This window comes from Triticum aestivum, chromosome 3A (assembly GCF_018294505.1).
Source record: "Triticum aestivum cultivar Chinese Spring chromosome 3A, IWGSC CS RefSeq v2.1, whole genome shotgun sequence".
Lineage (NCBI taxonomy): Eukaryota > Viridiplantae > Streptophyta > Magnoliopsida > Poales > Poaceae > Triticum > Triticum aestivum.
The window spans coordinates 730211755-730229627 of NC_057800.1; the positions used below are offsets into that span (position 1 = coordinate 730211755).

Consider the following 17873-nt stretch of genomic DNA (forward strand, 5'->3'; position numbering starts at 1 on the left):
CATGCACATCCCCGCGAGCACAACCCAGGCCATACCCAACCTCGCCTACCCGAAGCAAGAGCTCCAATCCGCCCCGGGCCCAGACCCCGCCCGAGCACGAACCCTAGATTTGGACCATCCATGAGCCACGTGCGGCCGGCACCACAAGTGCCCGCCCAGCCCCGCACACCGAGAAGGGGGCCGACACTGCCGCGCGCCCCGTGCCCCCGGAAGGGACCTAGCCGTCGCGCCAACATAGCCCCTCCAAGCTCGCACCACCGCCCTGCCCAGGAGCCGCCCCGGACGAGCACGCACGCAGGGCATGGCACCAGCACCGCTCACGTCCACTGCCACCGGAAGGGGAGCAGAGGCCACCGGCCAGCACCGCCGCGGACGGCGTCGCCTGCCGGCCCAATCGGCCGCCGCTACGAGGCACGCTCCTCCGCCCGCAGCCATCCACGCCATGCCACGCCCACCAGGAGGCTGCGCACCGCCACGCCGCGGCGCCCCCCACCCGCACCCGACAGAGAGGCCCGCGCCGCTCCACCGCGCCGGAGGAAAGAAGCCCTGGTGGCGGCGAGGAAGGGGGGAGGAGGAGGGAAGGGGGAGTCTGCAGCGGGATCTGGGAGCCCTCCCCGGCCGCCTCGTGGGTGGCGGCGCGGGAGAGGGTAGGGTTGGGGAGCTTAGCTTCAAGTGACAATACAGTCTTTGAAATGAAGTTAGATAACTCATGCATTTTGCCTTTTAATCATTTGGCACCCGAATTTGAAATTAAGGCCACCCTGCCTACCCCCTAGCAAGATAAGGGTATTAAATCCGGCTCTCCATGTCCATGCTAATCAACATAAACATCACCACAGTTGGCAATCATGGATAGAAAATAACAGATTCTAAAATCAACCGCAGATTATCTTATAGGCTATCTACGGTAGGTGGCAACCTGCAATATTCATGTTATGTTCAAAATGGACCAAGGAAGTGTAGGCGATCATACTGTTGGAATATATATAGAAACAAAAAACAAGTACTGAAGACAATACCCAAGGCAGCAAAAAACAGGAAGCCCAGGGCATCGACAGTTTCTCCGTGACTGGGTGCCCGCAGCAATAATAATAAGCGATAAAAATAAGGAATAATCAACATCCCAGCTCAATCAAGGACCAGATCAACCTTACAACCACCTTGCAACAAAGAGAATGCAAACATTAAAAACAGGAAAACATGTTCTGAAGAAACTTCACAGGGCTTCCTATAACGCGCTCCTGATAATGATCGATCAGTTGCTATCACAGTACCATTCTGGTTCGGCTAGCAAACCAAAAATAAGTAGGATAGAAGCATGCGCCAATCTCATGGTAAGGCTGAATTCTTTTCAGAGGGACATACAAAACACATAAACAGGAACACATTATCGAAACCATCTATCTTGTTGGCTTCACTATTAAACAAAAGCAAAAGCAGAGCAATGCAATACAATACAGAAATAACCAGGTGCATCACATAACGATACGTTCTCGAGTACACACAAGGTAGAAAACAACACAATTCTTTCCAAGAGGATAATAGTGAAACTTGCAACTTTAGGGTTCAACGCTAACTAAGACGAAATTAAACTTGCGACTTGATAATTGACACGCGGCGATTCGATCAGACCGAAACCCACCCCGCAATTCTTGGCCATCTTCTTTCTTCTCCTTTCCTCCTCCTTGGGCATGCAGCAGCAGCAAGCTAACTGGGCAAATTAAAGAAACAGATAATGTGTGAGAACCTGAGGTTCGCATGTACAGAATTAGGTTGTACTAGTAAGTAAGATGCAAGCAGAATTAGTTTCCCTTTGATTTGATTAACATGTGGGTACTTGAAGTGCAAACCTGATCACTCATCATCAGATAATTCTGGATCGTCAGGGAATCCTGGGTCAACGACTCGAAGTCCAGGATTATTCACCTTCATCTTCAACCTTGTGAGCACCCACCCACCCTCCGGAGCTGCTATATTCTCCACGCGCATCAGTAGGCTTAGGTGTCCAGATTCTTCATCTTGTGAGATAAGTTGCCCAAACGTCTTGACAGGTACCACAGTTTCCGCGAATTTTTGACCGGTACGTGGCGTATATTCTCCCTTGAACGCAGAACCTAAAACCTGTTTACTGTCCATGGTCCAGTCTCCAATTGAGGTCCATGCCAATCCAGTGGGGAGTTCCTTTCCAGGGACCTTACAGTCAAGATCTGATGGTGCTTCATTTCTTCGGATCCGATTCTTCACTTCCCTAAATACCCAAATGATGCGCCTTGCCTCAGACAGAACCACCACAGCGGACAGAAACGCTGCTGTTATTTCCGTCGTGTTTCTCGCTTCCGGGTAATGTGCAAATTGATCAAAGATATTCATAAATGTTTTAGCTCCACCAATAAGAGGCCTACATGATGTTTAAAGTGGGAGCAATGGTTAGTTAAGCACAACAAAGACACAATTGAACTGATGAGATAAGGACAATGTTGAAGAATTTACTCACTTAATGACATAGTCTTCTCGGAATGGTAGCTTTATCGCGCCTTCTTGAATAAAGAAAGGGATGGGGAACTCCTTGTTGCTGCAGTAGTATCAGTTGGTCCAGAGTCCATCCCTACGCCTCCTAAACCCCAGCATATAACCATCATAGTCCCTAGAGATGATCTGGATCCTCAATCCACGATATTGATGTTGACATTTGCGGTGGAACCTCATCTCAACGGTATAGTAGCTGTGTCCCCACTTCGTTCGATCATCATAGTTATAGGGCTTTGGACAGTTTTGTGGATTTTGGATGGGTGTTATTGGTTTGTTCATGTACAGCCCAGGGGCTATTTTGCTAGCTCTCTTGTTAATCTCTGTGATGACCCTATGGTATTCAACTTCCAAATCCTCTGCTCCCAGGTTAAATTTGAGTACGGGGACATCCTATAATGCAAGAAACAAATTCAGCATTATATATTAATCATATTAGTTGGCTGCTACTATACTGCCAGGAAAGAAATAATAATGATACAAACAAAAATATAAAATTTTCATGCTCCAAACAATGATGTAAAGATGATTAGCAACAAAAGTAGAACTGATACCTCACTACTCTTACCCGTCTATGAAAATTTCAAACTGGCCCAAACATATGGCTAGGAAACATATGTGTCTATATGGCTAGGAAACATATGGTCAAACCAAGGTAAACTGCTAAAGGAAACAATATGGCTAGGAAAACGCCATTACGCGTCCATGAAAATTTTCAAACCGATGTGTGCTTACATATGTCACTAAGTGCCTGTGGCCCGTGGCATACACTCATCAAACAACTGATACTTAGTAGCACTAGGTGTTTGAAAGGAGCAACCTTGTGAGGTAAATGTAAGCTAGCAGAAAAAAACATTATTACAAGAAATTGATGCGGACAGGTTGTTAGTGTCATGCCACGGCCAAGCGTGCAGGCAGAACAGCATAAGCTGAAGTAAACTGTCGAAACTGAACCAGCGCAACTGCAGGACAACATTCAGACTGAAGCTACTGGCGTCGAAAGTCGAAACTGAACCAGTGCAAGTGCAGAGCAACATTCAGTTCAGACTAAGCTACCATTTGTTCACCTGGCTGGTGGTACCTGCAAGTCAGTTCGACCAAAGACAAGTGGGTCCTACGTTAGCAGTGTGGTGCGCCCAGTTTACAGGGTTGCCACGAAGAACCTTGATAAGGGCGGCTCTCTTTGAGTGAGAGAGATCCCTATTGCTGTTGCTGTTGCTAGGAGGATGCTAACAGTTTGAATAAGGGTGTTCCTTTCCCGGGCGAGGCATTCCCCTCCCATGGTCGAGAAGCACAAACGCCGGTACTCAAATCACGCACGCCCAAACCAGTAAATTATCTAGCCTAAGCCATGAACGCACGGGGCAATAACCAATAACCAGTAAATTATCTGGCATTATGGCAGCTTCCTCCTGCTCATGGAGTCATGGTTCGGGGTTTTGCTGGCTGGATCACAACAGGTAGGATGAGAGAGCCGTTGGAGCCAGGGTCTGGCGAACGGGCGAGCGAGGAGTGCGCGACGGCGGGGCCGGCGTCTGCGACCGGCTGGCAGCTGGTTCGTAGGGGCGCGGTGAGCTCGCCGGGGCGCGGCCCGCCGTCCCCGGCCCCGGGGACGCCGGCGGGCGTGGCGGCGTGGCCGGGGGGCAGTCGCTTTTGGGCACTCGCGGGGTCGGACACTACAAAAAAACCTGTTAATCCATGACGGATTTGTGGTGACATTCTTGGAATCCGTCACGGAGACCGTAACAGATTAGCAAGATGAGAATGCCCCCCAAAAACGACGGCCCCTTTATGACGGGCACAGAGTAACCGTCACGGAAACCATCACATATCGAGTATTTGTTTTTCTTTATACAACATCTGGTCGGATGGCTCATTCTTTGAACCGGAGACGTCCTGTTAATTGACCTTACGACCTAGCCAACCAATCAAATCATTCATTCTGTTCAAGTATGAGCTATAAACCTATATAGACCAATTCTACCTTCATCATGGCCCACCTTGAAGAGTTAAATATTTAGTTGTTTCTCAATTTACGTAAGTGTACTAAAATTATTGTTCAAATTTTTTATCTTCATTCAGGACCAAAATCACACAATTATTGTGGATTGTTCAACCTGTATTAAAAACTATTGCGTAATAATAATAAATTTTATAAATGTATTAAAAATGTTAAACATGTTCATAGAAATGTAAGATTAATTGTACAATATATCTTTATAATACAATTTGAACATTTTCTAAAAACACGTTGAACATTTTGAGATACACATTGTCTATTTTTTCATGCATGATGACACTTTTCAAAAACATGTTGACAATTTTTAAATAAATGTGAAACATTTCCCAAATATATGTTGAACTTTTTGTTCAAATGTATTACTACTTTAAATAAGTTTTTCCACAATTTTTTTTAAATAATGATGCTGGGACCTAGTTCTCTGAGGCCTGCGGGACCCAATTGTATAACCGAGACAAAGACACGTAAGTGCAGATTAATTAAAAATAGTGGGCATGGGCGGCGGGAGCTCCTGTACGGCGCACAACGCGCTAGGAAAAAAAAGCGAGCGCGCCCCCCGCTCCCCCCTTGGGACCCAATTGTATAACAGAGACAAGTACACATATATTCATAGAAATGTAAGATTAATTGTACAATATATCTTTTCTTTCTTCTTCTTTTTGCTTTTTCCTTTTTTCAATAATTCAGAATATAAAAAAAGTTGCTAATTTTAATAAAACTATCATGATTTCAAAACAAATCTTCATAATTACAGAAAAATGCTCTAGAATTTTAAAAATGTTCACGAATTCGTAATAAAATGTTCACAAAACAAAAAATGTTCATAATTTTTAAAAAAATTAAAGATTCATAAAAATGTTCGCTAATGCGAAAAATCTGTAGGAATTTATAAAAAATGTTTATGATTGAAAAAAATGTTCGCTAATTCAAAAAAAGTTCACGAATTTGGAAAAAACGTCCACGATTCAAAAAAAAATGTTTGCTAAATGTAAAAATGTTCACGAATTTGAAAAAAAGTTCATGCTTTTGAAAAAACAGTCTTTATTTCAAAATGTTCAATATTTCAAAAAAATGCTCATGAGTTGAAAAACATGTTCATGACTTAAGAGAATGTCCATAAACTTCTAAAAAAATGTTCAGAAATTTAAGAAAATGGTCACGATTCCGTAAAAATGTTCGTGAGTTTTAAAAAAAGTTCACAGTTTCAAAAAAATGTTCATGATTTAAGAGTAACGAAGTAGTAGAAATAAAACCACGATTTTGGAAAAAATGTTCATCATTAAAAAAATGATTTTTTTAAAAAATCCAGAATTAACAGATTTTTCCGAAATGCAAAAAACAGAATAGAAATGAAAACATAAAAGTAAAGAACAAAATGAAAATAAAACAGAAAAATAAAAATCGAAAAAAGAGAAAAAAAAAGAAAATCAGAAAAACCCGGTTCAGGGAAGGTTCTAGAACCTTCCCAAAACCGGTTGGGGTGAAACCCCGAAATGGGCCGGCCCATAGAAACAACAGCGAGCGAGGGGGGGGGGGGGGGGTACGCGCTACCTCGCTCGTCGGCGTGGTACACGCTATATAGGAACCCGCATGGGTGGTATTAGATTAGATCCTAGGACCTCTCTGCATAAACGGCACCTCCTTGCCACTAGTACAACTCTGCGGTTTGTACTCTGTATCTTGCTTCCAAATTGGTATCAAAGGTATTTTCAGTTCAAATATAAATGTTTTAAGTTGCACAAGTTTAAATTTTGTGCGTAAATATGCAAATTTTCCAAAGAAAACTTTTGTAATTTCCATACATTTTTTGTATATTGGAACGTGCCAGGTTTGAATGCAAAAGCGATCACTGCTTCATCTATTGGCCATGAAAAAAATCTATGCTCAACATACACCATTACATGATCAATGTAAAAATGCGACATTTTTCGACGTCCGTTTGTTATATATAAGCATTCAATGAATATAGTTCAATTCCTGAACTGCAAATACATATATTTTTAGCAAAGCTGGTTTGCTAAATAATATTTGTGTGAATGAGTCTACGTTTAGGTCTTATACAATAAAAGTAAAGTAATTTCAATGATGAGAGTTTTACGGCTTGACCTTGAACATTGGGTTACTGATTTTTTTAATTCCAAAATATACAAACAAAGTCTGAAAAACATAAAACTTGGCACGATGCCCTCATATGACTGCTAGAGGTTGTGGTAAAATTTTGAGAAGGTTTCACAATAGTTGTGACGTACGCTGCTTAGAAACCAGGTCATCTTTGAGGAAGAATCTAGGTTTTAAGAGGGAACGGACCAGGTTTGAATACAAAGTGACCACTACTTCATCCAATGGCCTTGAATTTTTTTTTCTACACTCAACGTAAACAAGTACAAGATCCATGTCAAAATTTGGCATTTTTCGGGATCTGTTTGCTATATATAGGTCATTTAGTGCATTTCTGTAGTCTATTTTTACTCTTATTTGAGAAAATGAAAGGAATTCTAAGCACGAGGGTGCCAAGACTCTACCCTGAAACACTGGAGATTTTTCAAACAACTAATACGTCAATGTCTTCCTTTTTAGTGTATACAAATAGTTTAAGTTGGAATTGCTTTCAATAAGCACGTCGAAATGTGTTCACTGTAGAAAATATTAAATAAATTAAAAAAGTTGAAACTCTTGCGAAATATCATATACATGTACTATATTAAATAAGAAATGTATTGAGGGTATATAATTTGTTTTTGTTGTTACCGCTCCTTGCCCTAGCTCTCTCTCTCTCACGGTAGCACTCTCTCTCTCTCTCCCTCTGCTGTACTCGAATGACACAAGGAAGAAGAAGACCGGAGGAGGAGGAAGGACACAGGGGACACAGGTGTTTTTCCGGCGCAACAACGCCAATTCCACGAGCTCATACTTGACACCACGACCATTACAAACAACCTCCACTCGGGCTTTATACCAGGTCGGCGCTGGGGCACGATCCCCTCGCCTCCTACCCATCTGCACGCACGCCCACGAGTCACACCGAGCCCACCACGATCTCCACGCGCACCCGGACCAGGTCACCAACGGCCTATCCCTACAACGGGGCGTCGCATGCACACACACGCGCGCACCCAACACAAAACACACACACACACACACACACACACACACACACACACACACGTCACGGACCCAGCGCAACTCCGACCACGCCCGACACACCCCGTGCGGGCGCACACACGCACTGACCCGCCCACTGTGGCTTATTGGCCAACAGTCTTGCAGGTTACAAGTGTGTCTCCATTAGTTCTCTTTTTCTAGAACACCTTCATTAATTATCTGAAAAAACTGAATTCTGGACGGACTCACTCAGTGTTCGGCTGAAATCAACAAATGTAAGTTTTATTTTCCAAGTTACAAGTGTGCCTTAATCAATTATCCTTTTATAGAATACCATTAATTAGTTATATGAAAAAGAGAATTCTGGGCGGCCTCACTCGGTGCTGTACTGAAGACAACAAAAGCCCATTACGGTTCCAGTCAACGAGGTATCCCATGTGAGGGAAACGAGCGCCCTGATTGGTCGATGGCACCCTCCCACGGATCGCCATCTCAGCCGTCTGCTCCCCACCGATCCAACGGTGGTGCACCTGCCCCTCTCTCTCTTATCTGTCTCCCCTACGCCCCAGCCGCCGGCTGTCCCAGGTCATTCGTTCCAGATCCGTCGTCCTTTTCCCACCGCCGACTCTCCACATCTGTGTTTTCTTCTATCCCAACCCCTTCCTTCCTCTATCTCCTAAACGAGGCAAGCAGAGTTCGACCACTGGGGGGCGTCATCGACTCGCCGCCAAGGAGTTGCGCCATGGCGTCCGCTGCACCCCAAAGCCAACGGTGCGATGGCGTCTACTTCCCGAGCGAATGCGACCAGGCGCTAAGGGCTCCACTTTCCGAGCGGCAGCGGCGGGCGGGGACTACGACCTCCACTTCCTTGGGCGTTGATGGGTAGTCTCTTTTGCCTCGCTTCCGATTTGACTGGCTGCTTTAGCGTCGGCTGGTATTCTTCACCCAAATCAGTGTCAACGGGCTAACTGACCTTTTGTTGCTGATTCCCTTTTGGTGCTTCTTTGGGCTGGTGGCGACATCAACGAGCTTGACTTTGGTCATCGGGAGATCTAGGTAGATGATTCAGCGGCTTCTCCGCCGAGCTACGAGCTCTTCCAGTTTGCAGGTGGCGCGACGGTGGCGAGGTGGATTGCAACGCACTGGTTACTCTGTACAGATCTGAGGGACCAGTTTGTCATTTTCTTTATTTCCAAGATTTTCTTTGTAATATGGAGCAATTGTAATTTGTGTGTGTGTGTTTCATTTTCCTTTTACTTGTGGTTGTAATTTGTGTTTCTGTAAATTTTTTATTAAGTGATACAAGCAAAAATCTTAGAAAACATATGTGCTTGAAATGTTATCTTTTCTATTTGAGGGAAGCTTGAAATGTCAATTGATAAAAATAAATGGGTATTGATCTATACTATAATTAGTGTGCTAAAGTTTTTCTAATGTAAACTAGTGGGGTTAAAGGCTAATTGGACCACGGCTGTAATAAGTGGGCCGAGAATCTAATTGGGCTGATGATCATATGGGCCGGAACTTAATAAGTGGGCCCAGAATCTAATTGGGCTGATGATCATATGGGCCGGAACTGAAAATAGTGGATGGTGACGTGGCATGAGCATTAACGCCACCGTTAGCGCATCAGTTAAGTGCCACCCATGACGGCCAAGTTTCGTCATGAAGTGCATAGTGGTTAATTATGATGCGATATACATGACGGATTTCAAATCCGTCATGGACGTGCCTTCTTGACAGTGTTTTGCTGACCTGTGACGGATTGAAGTCGTCATGGATTAACATAATTCTTGTAGTGGGAGTCGGAGGCGGAGTCGGAGTGCGAGGCTGAAGAAGGCGAAGCGGAGGACCGAAGGGCAGCGCCGGCGGGACCAATGATTGGCGACTTTGTGGCGTTTGCTGCGAGGGAGTAGTCCGGGTCGGCGCAGCGGCGGCGTAGGTTCGCGCCGGGAGGCAGGGGCCACCGGGCGTTGGCTGTGCGTGTATGGAAACCGGCGACGCCGAACAGTGGGAACGCTGTGGCGGTGGCGGCCGGGGCCATTCGGTCCAAGGTGGCGGGGTTGCTGGTTGGCGCAGGAGAGTCGCCGGCGGAGGCGGCGGGCGATCTGGAGTGGCCGTGTCTGGCCCGCCCCCACCCCCTGCCGCGCGGTGGCGGCGGCGGTAGCGACTGCGGCGGCGGGGCTCGGGGCAGGAGCACCTCTGGTTCGGGAGCCTAGGGTTGCGGGTGCCGGGCTTCGGGCCGGAGTGGGCCTAGGTGGTGCGGGGCCCGCTACGACAAGTGCGGGGTCGCCCACTCTGGAAGTGGCCTTGGTGGGCGGCTTGTCGCGGCCCGAGGAGGGGCGAGAGAGGCCCAGCCCATCTGGCCCGCCCACTAGACCGGCGCTTGGGTATAAATGGGTAGCGAAGGGCAGTCGGGAGCCCTGGTTAGGGTTTCCCACAGCCAAAAGAGAAGTGCGGCGCTGGGCTCACTTGGCTCGGCGCATCAAGCTTGCTCCTCCACTCTCTCCCCTTCGCAGATCCTTTGCGGAGGCAGTGATGGGGGACCGGCGGGCGGAGAAGAGGCCGATGGAGGCGGCGGATCTGGAGACGGAGCGCAGGCGAGAGCGGGAGCTGCGAGAGAAGGCGAAGCAGGGAAGGCACGACAGGGGAGACGACAGAGGCGAGAGGGAGTCGCGTGCAGCTCGGGAGGAGCGCGGCGCGCAGGCGGAGCCACATGGACGCGAGAGGGATTGGGGTCCTCCTCCTCCATGGTGGATTCAGCAACAGCAAGAAAAGAAGAAGAGGAAGAAGGCCGCGCAACGGCGTCGGGAACTGGAACGCAAGGCGGTGGAGCACCCCTACTGCGGCGGGGGACATGGGGATCCCCTGGCACAGCAGCAGCGGGCGCCCGCAGAGTCGCGCGGGGGGCGCCGCTCCTGACAGCGAAGGGAACGACGGGGGAGCCCATCCCGGTGGAAGATGTGCCGGAGGTGGAGTGCTTCAAGTGCGGCAGACTTGGGCACTACCAATTCAAGTGCACTTTCAAACCATTGTGTGTGCTGTGCAAGGAGGAGGGCCACGCCTCCGCTGATTGCCCCTCGCGCGGCAGGGCGGCCAAGCTGCAGATCATGGGGAGTGCAATTTCGGGAGAGGGTTTCTTCTGTCTCGAATTTGCCGAAGATGCGGAGGAGGATCGGCCGGTCGACCAGAAGGTGGAAAACGCGGCGATCCTCTCGGCGGATCCGGGCAAGCTCAATCTGAAGATTCTGAAACAAAAACTCAAGAACATCGTCACAAGCGATTGGGACTGGCAGGTTACGCAAGTGGGCGACGATGACTTCCTGGTGGTGTTTCCCTCAGCAGATCTTCTGCACATGGCCAAGTCAAGTGGAAAACTTTTCCTACCTTCCCACGACATCACCGCAAGGGTGCGGGACAGGCTTCATGAGGTGATCCAACCGATGAGCATGTCGGAAGTGTGGGTTAAGCTCCATGGCATCCCACAAAAGCACCGCAGGGAGGAGAGGGTCAAGGAAGGCTTTAAGATGTTGGGGCGTCCAATTGTGGTGGATGAATTGTCTCTTATTCGATTGGGGCCGGTGAGGATGAAACTTGCTTGTAAGGCACCAGAGAAGCTGAACGGCACGGTGGAAGTGTGGTTTAACCATGAAGGGTATCAGATCAAGGTTGAGGTGGAGCGGCCGAGCCAGCGCAGGGGCGTGGTTGGAGCGGGGTCAGGGGTTGGGGGATCGGGAGCGTCCCAACCTCCCCCTCCGTCCAAAGACGGGGACCCGGCTCCGGGGGCTCCTAGTGCTGACAAAGACAGGCCGGAGGCTGGGCAGAGTGCAGGACAACAGTGTAAGGACGTGGTTATGGGAGGGCAAGAAGAGGATCTTGAAGACAGCATGCAAGACACTTCCATTGACACAGAGACGTGGGACAAGCTTGGCGCGATGGAAGGGCGGGCGATGGTGGTGGCGACCCAGGATACTGCCGTTAGCGGTCCGAACCTGGCGCGCGACTTGGCAGGAGCCTTTGATGAGTATGGATCCAACTTGGTGCAGCAGTTCCCTACGCCTCGCCCTTCACTGGCGTTGGTATCCGGGGCTGATGATGGAGCGGGGCTGGCGGGGGGGAGGACCTCAATCCCCTCCTCTCCGATGGTTGCGCAGGCCGGGGTTGCTGATCTAACCAAGGAAGGTGCTACTCCTGCCTCGGGCAAGCGGGGCTCAGGGGGAGCGGGTAGGCCGCCCAAGAAGACGGCGGGCAGGAAGCCGAGACCCAAGACCGTGGCCCAGCCCGCTCCAAGCATGGCGGCGTCTCTGTGTGGCGAGCTGGGGTCGGAGTTGGCGGCGGGGGATGTGGGCTTCAAGGCCAAGCGCTCCAAGGCCACGCCAGTGGCGACGCGGGAGCCGAGCACCAGGGCGAAGGCCAAGTTGGGAGATCTTTCATCCATGGAGAGCGCAAAACTGTGTGCGGCGGACAAGAACTTGGACGTGTCAGGTAACCCCCTCCCCTCTTTTAAAATTCTCAGCGCGTTCTCGGACGAACATCTTGCTTCGATTTTACATGATAGTGGGGTGGAGCTGGGGTCTAGCTCTACTGATATTATCCCGTTAGTGCGCGCGCGCGAGGAGGCACAAGCTGCCTTGGTCGAGGCGGCAGCGCGTTGCCAGGCCTCAGATGCACAAAAAACCTGCCCAGGGGGTCAGTTGGTTGTGGTGGTGCCCGAAGGGGAAGTAGAGACGAGGGAAGGCTCTGACATCCCCTCTTCCAGCCGTGCGCCGGCTAGGAAGAGAGTGCAAAAGGCGGTGAGCTCGCGAGGAGTTTGCCTTCGTAATCGGGTGCTGTAATGCGGGTTCTCTTCTGGAATATTCGGGGTTGTGGGCACGTAGGGCGTCGCACGCAGCTCAGGGAATACATGGCCAAGGAGCGTATCGATATTGTTGCGTTACAGGAAACCATCAAGGCCGACTTTTCTCCTCGTGATTTACTTGCAATCGATCCTTTACAGCGATTTAATTGGCATTGGGTTCCTTCTTCGGGCCATTCGGGTGGCCTTCTCATGGGTTGTAATAATGATGTTTGTGATGTCTTGGGGTGGGAATTTGGTGTATTTTGCATTATGGCCACGGTTAGGCACCGGGCTTCGAATCTGGTTTGGGTAGTCATGGGTGTCTATGGGCCTGCCGACCACTCGAAGTCGGCATGCTTTTTAGATGAGGTTTCAGCGATGGTAGGGGCCAAACGGACAGCTAACCTCCCGGTCATTGTAGGAGGCGACTTTAACTTGATCCGATCGGGTTCGGATAAGAACAATGGCATTATGGACTGGGCTAGGGTGTCCCTTTTCAACAACGCAATTGCGGCAGCCTCGTTACGGGAGGCTGCTCGGACCGGGGCGAGATTTACGTGGACCAACAAACAGCTCTGTCCGGTTAGGTCAGTTCTTGATCGTGTCTTCTTCACCCCGGAGTGGGAAGCTCTTTTCCCGATGTGCTCGTTAGTGGCAGAAACTAGGATCGGATCTGATCACATCCCTCTAGTCTTCTCCTCAGGGGAGGAGCAGATTCGCCGTAGTAGCAGATTCTTTTTTGAAACTGCCTGGTTTGAAGCAGAGGGCTTCGAGACCATGGTGCGTGAGAGGTGGGATGCTATTGTGTCTCAGTTGGGCTCCCAAAGGGGCCCGACCGAGTTTTGGTCGGTAGCTGCGGCTAGGCTGCGTACGTTCCTCAGGGGTTGGGGATCGAATTTTGGTAGCGAATCCAAAAAGGAGCATGCAAGCTTGTGGCACAAATCACAACGCTTGATGCGGAAGCGGATGTTCGAGCCTTTTTCGAGCAGGAGTGGGCTCAGAGATATGCGCTGGAAGATCAAGTACTCTCCATTCTGAGAGCTGAAGAGGAGTACTGGCGCCGTAGGGGTGGCATCAAGTGGGTGACCAAAGGCGACGCAAATACAAGTTACTTCCACGCGTTCGCCAACGGGAGAAAACGTAAAGGTGCTATACTTCGCCTTAATCATGGGGATAGGGTATTGGTCACCCAGGCGGAGATTTGTAAGCATATATATGACTTCTTCATTGGCCTGTTGGGGACGACTGAGGAGAAGCAACTTTGCCTTCGGGAGGATTTTTGGGGTCCAACAGAGCGGGTCTCACAGGAAGAAAACGCAGGACTTGTCCTGTCTTCTCTACCGGAGGAGATTGATCGTGCGCTGGCCTCCATGAAAACGGGCACGGCCCCGGGTTCTGATGGGTGGCCGGTAGAGTTTTTCAAAAAATTATGGCCCAGCCTGAAACATGTGTTTCACGCAATCGTTAATGGCTTTGCGTTGGGCCAAGTGGACCTGGCCCGTCTAAATTTTGGGGTGATTAGTCTCATCCCCAAAGTTAAGGGCACGGACAGCATCAAGTTATTTAGGCCTATCACGCTTATTAATGTACCGTTCAAGCTATGCGCCAAAGCCTACGCTGTCCGGCTGACACCTATTGCTCAAAGGGTGATCAGTAGGTGTCAGACTGGGTTCATCAAGGGGCGCAATATTTTGGAGGGACCAGGTGCGCTAGCGGAGATCGTGCATGAGCTAAAACGAACGAAAGGACAAGGGGTGCTGCTCAAGCTCGACTTCGAGAAAGCCTATGACCGCGTGAACTGGGAGTTCGTATGGGAGGTGCTGCTCAAAAAGGGTTTTGACGCAGGCTTTGTTCATAGGATTATGCACCTGATTAGCTGTGGGTAAACAGCAGTGTCAATTAATGGGGAGAAGGGCAAATTCTTCCGAAACAAAAGGGGTCTTCGGCAGGGAGACCCTAGCTCCCCTTTGATTTTTAATTTTGTGGCAGACGCGCTTGCTGCAATGGTGGCAAGGGCCCGAGGGGCGGGTCATGTGAAAGGCGTAGTGCCACAACTCATCCCAGGGGGTGACGCATCTGCAATACGCTGATGATACGATGCTGTTGTTCCAACCTGATGAACACAGCATTGCTACTATCAAGCTGCTCCTCCTAGCATTTGAAATGCTATCAGGGCTCAAGATTAATTTCCTCAAGAGTGAGGTTATTATAATGGGAATGGACCAGCAGGAGCGTGTCAGGATTGCTAACCTCCTTAATTGTAAACTAGGGAGTTTTCCAATTAAGTACCTCGGATTACCGATCTCGCATAAAAAGCTTGCCATCTCCGAATGGGAACCGTTGTATGGTAAAGTCGCCAATAGGGTTAGTCCATGGCGGGGACGTTTTATGTCTTCGGCGGCTCGATTGATTCTCACCAATTCGAGCCTGTCATCCCTCCCTCTGTTTACGATGGGTATGTTCTTATTGGCAGACGGGGTGCACGGGAAGTTAGATACGCCGCGCTCCAAATTCTTTTGGGAGGGAGCGGGACTTAAAAAGAAATACCATATGTTAAAATGGGCGGCAGTCTGCCGCCCTAAGAAGTATGGTGGGTTAGGGATTACTAACTCCAAACTTATGAATGTGGCGTTGCTTTCCAAATGCTGGTGGAAGTTAGCTTCTAAGGAAGGGGGTCTATGGGCGGACCTCCTGCGGGCAAAATACTTCCCGGACGGCGATGTATTTTCTGCCAAGGCTTCGGGCTCGCCGTTTTGGAATGGGCTCCAGGCGGTTAGGCCAGCCTTCTCGTTAGGGGCGAGATTTGAGGTGAATAGCGGCAGATCGACTAGGTTCTGGTTGGATCGTTGGTTGGGCGACAGGCCGCTGTGGCAAGAGTTTCCGCAGCTATACCAGGTGACGGCGGACCCGCTAATCCTAGTAGGAGAGGCTTTACGCTCGACGCCGCCTGCGATTAACTTTTTGAGACAGTTGAATGCGGCAGAAATAGCAAGTTGGGACTCGCTTCTGGCGCGGCTGGGACACATTACTATGAACCTAGATGAGGATGTTGTCTCTTGGGACCTGTCGGCGTCTTGTAAATTCATGGTGAAGTCCCTTTACAATAAGCTGACGGAGGGCCCTGCGTTAGATATTGCCAGGAACCTTTGGAAGGCTAGGTGCCGCTAAAGATTAAGATTTTTCTGTGGCAATTATTCCGCAATAGGTTACCGATGGCTGAGAACGTGGCTAAACGCAACGGGCCCTCGGACGGGACGTGTGTGGTATGTGAGTCGCTAGAGGACGCGAACCATGCCATGTTCCAATGCGCACTGGCTCGCTTTGCCTGGAGCGCGGTGCGACAGGTTTTCCAACAGAATTGGAATCCTAGTACTGGGACCAAGTTGTTAGCTATATTACAGGCGCAGAGGGGCGCCAAGGCCAGGATTCTGTGGATTTGCGTGGGAGCATTGCTTTGGTCTCTTTGGACTGTGCGTAACAAAATGACTATGGAACACAAGTTTCCGTCCAATCCGACTGATGTTATTTTCAAATGTCATTTATTTTTACAGAGCTGGGCACTGTTGGGGAAGCAATGTGATGTCGACTATATGAAAAGCACTGTGGAGCAGATCGCTACATGTATCCCAAGTTTGCGGCAAGCGAATTGAAGCGTCTTCTGTTCCCTTTTGGGTCTAGTTTGTGAGCTAGAATGGGTCGGGTCCCCCCTGAGACTCTTATATTCGATGTGATGTGCGTGGCTGATGTAGCCTCTTGAGACTGTTATGTTATGCTATGTGTTGTCTGTGTTGTGCAAACCTTGGATGCTGCCTGTGTGGCTTTATTAATTTAAAGCCGGACGCATCTAGCGTCTACGTTCCAAAATGGAGTCATGGTTCTTGAACAAACAAACTTTGCCAAGAAGACAAGAAAAAGGTGAGAGGACCGCCGAGCGTAGCTGCGTGCTATGGCGCCAAGTTTTGGATCGGCCGAGGCCGAATCCGGCGGTGGAGAGAATCTGGAGATTGTGCGACAAGGCAAAAGAAGTACTCACACTAAGTTTTTGCTGCAGAGTCGCGCAAATGGGCGTGTTTTGCTCGAACACGAGCTCCGTGGTCACCTCCTCGACGCCTACGCCGTCGCCCAGCGGATCCGCCCCGGCTCTTCCCCTTCCCCGCCCCCTCCCCCTCCCCCTCCGATTCCGACCCAACATCTCGGTCAGCACGGCAGCGACAAGGGGTTTCTTGGTGGATGAATGGGAGGAAGACGGAGGCGACGAGGTGGGATGGAGTGAGCGGAGTAGTGGTGTGTGTAGAGGAGGGGTGGGGAAAGCCTGCTACCAAGCAGTCAAGCACACAGCGGAGAGAGAGAGAGAGAGAGAGAGAGCAAGTAATTGATGATGGGGAGGAGCTGATAAAGCCTGCTGCCACCTTTGGCAAGAGAGAGAGAGGTGCAACGGGAAACCAGGGAGGGAGGGAGGGTAGGGAGGGACTAGGAGGATTCACTCTAGTATTCTGCCATGCCCATGCATGTGATCATGGCTGATCAAAAGAAAGATTCTTTCCTGCTGCTGCTGCTGCTTTGCTGCCCATTTATGATTTATGATCCATTCCTCCTCCTCCCACGGTACTCTCCCAGTGCTGCTGTCCATTGTCAGTGAGAGGGCGCGAGAGAGATGGACGCACGATGAGAGAGAGAGATTGGGCGTTCTCAGTGGACAACCATTTCTTTACGTGCGTCACATAAAAGAAGATAATTCTTGTCTTGAGGGAAAGGCAGGAGAGATAAATGATTCTGGCCGTGATCGTGGGCAATCGTGGCTGTATACCTTCTTTCCCCTCTCCGCCGCTACTGGCCAGGGCTAGGTGTCGTCGCCGATGCCGGGAAAAAGATCTTGTCATCACTGACACTTCTAATCGTGCCAGTGCTCTGATCTTGTATCGGAGTATGTTGTATGCACGGAGATTTTTGAATGTTTCGCGAACGCAGTGGCCGCTTGGTTGGGCTCCTTCATCTCTATCTGATGATAGCATGGGGTAGGTGTCGAGGAAGCAAAAATCATGCCCGGTTGTGGCATCAACGATCTGGTCGATCTGTGGTAGCAGGAACGGATCATTTGGCAGGCCTTGTTGACGTCTTTAAAGTCAACGCAAAGGCGCCATGAGTTATCCCTTTTTGGCAACTTGAACAAATTTGCCAGCCACTCTGAGTATTTGATTTCTTGGATGATTCCGCCTTCTAGCAACTTGGCCAGTTCTCCTCCCATTGTTTGTCATTTGGTTCCGAGATCCTCCGAAGCGTCTGCTTAACAGGTTTGAATCCCTCGATTATATTGACGTTGTGCTCTGCAAGGTTTCTTGGTACTCCTGGCATGTTTGATAGATGCCAGATGAAAATTTCCCAATTTTC

At 49.5% G+C, this 17873-nt stretch overlaps 1 long non-coding RNA gene across 1 annotated transcript; it reads right to left on the bottom strand.

Annotated features, from left to right (window-relative positions):
• Positions 1-1390: 1390 nt before the first annotated feature.
• Positions 1391-16639, bottom strand: LOC123059518 (uncharacterized). Its single transcript, XR_006427463.1, has 4 exons — positions 16519-16639; positions 2495-2919; positions 1851-2398; positions 1391-1711 (listed from the first exon to the last, which is right to left on the bottom strand). It is a non-coding gene; the product is annotated as an uncharacterized lncRNA (long non-coding RNA).
• Between the last annotated feature and the right edge of the window lie 1234 nt (positions 16640-17873).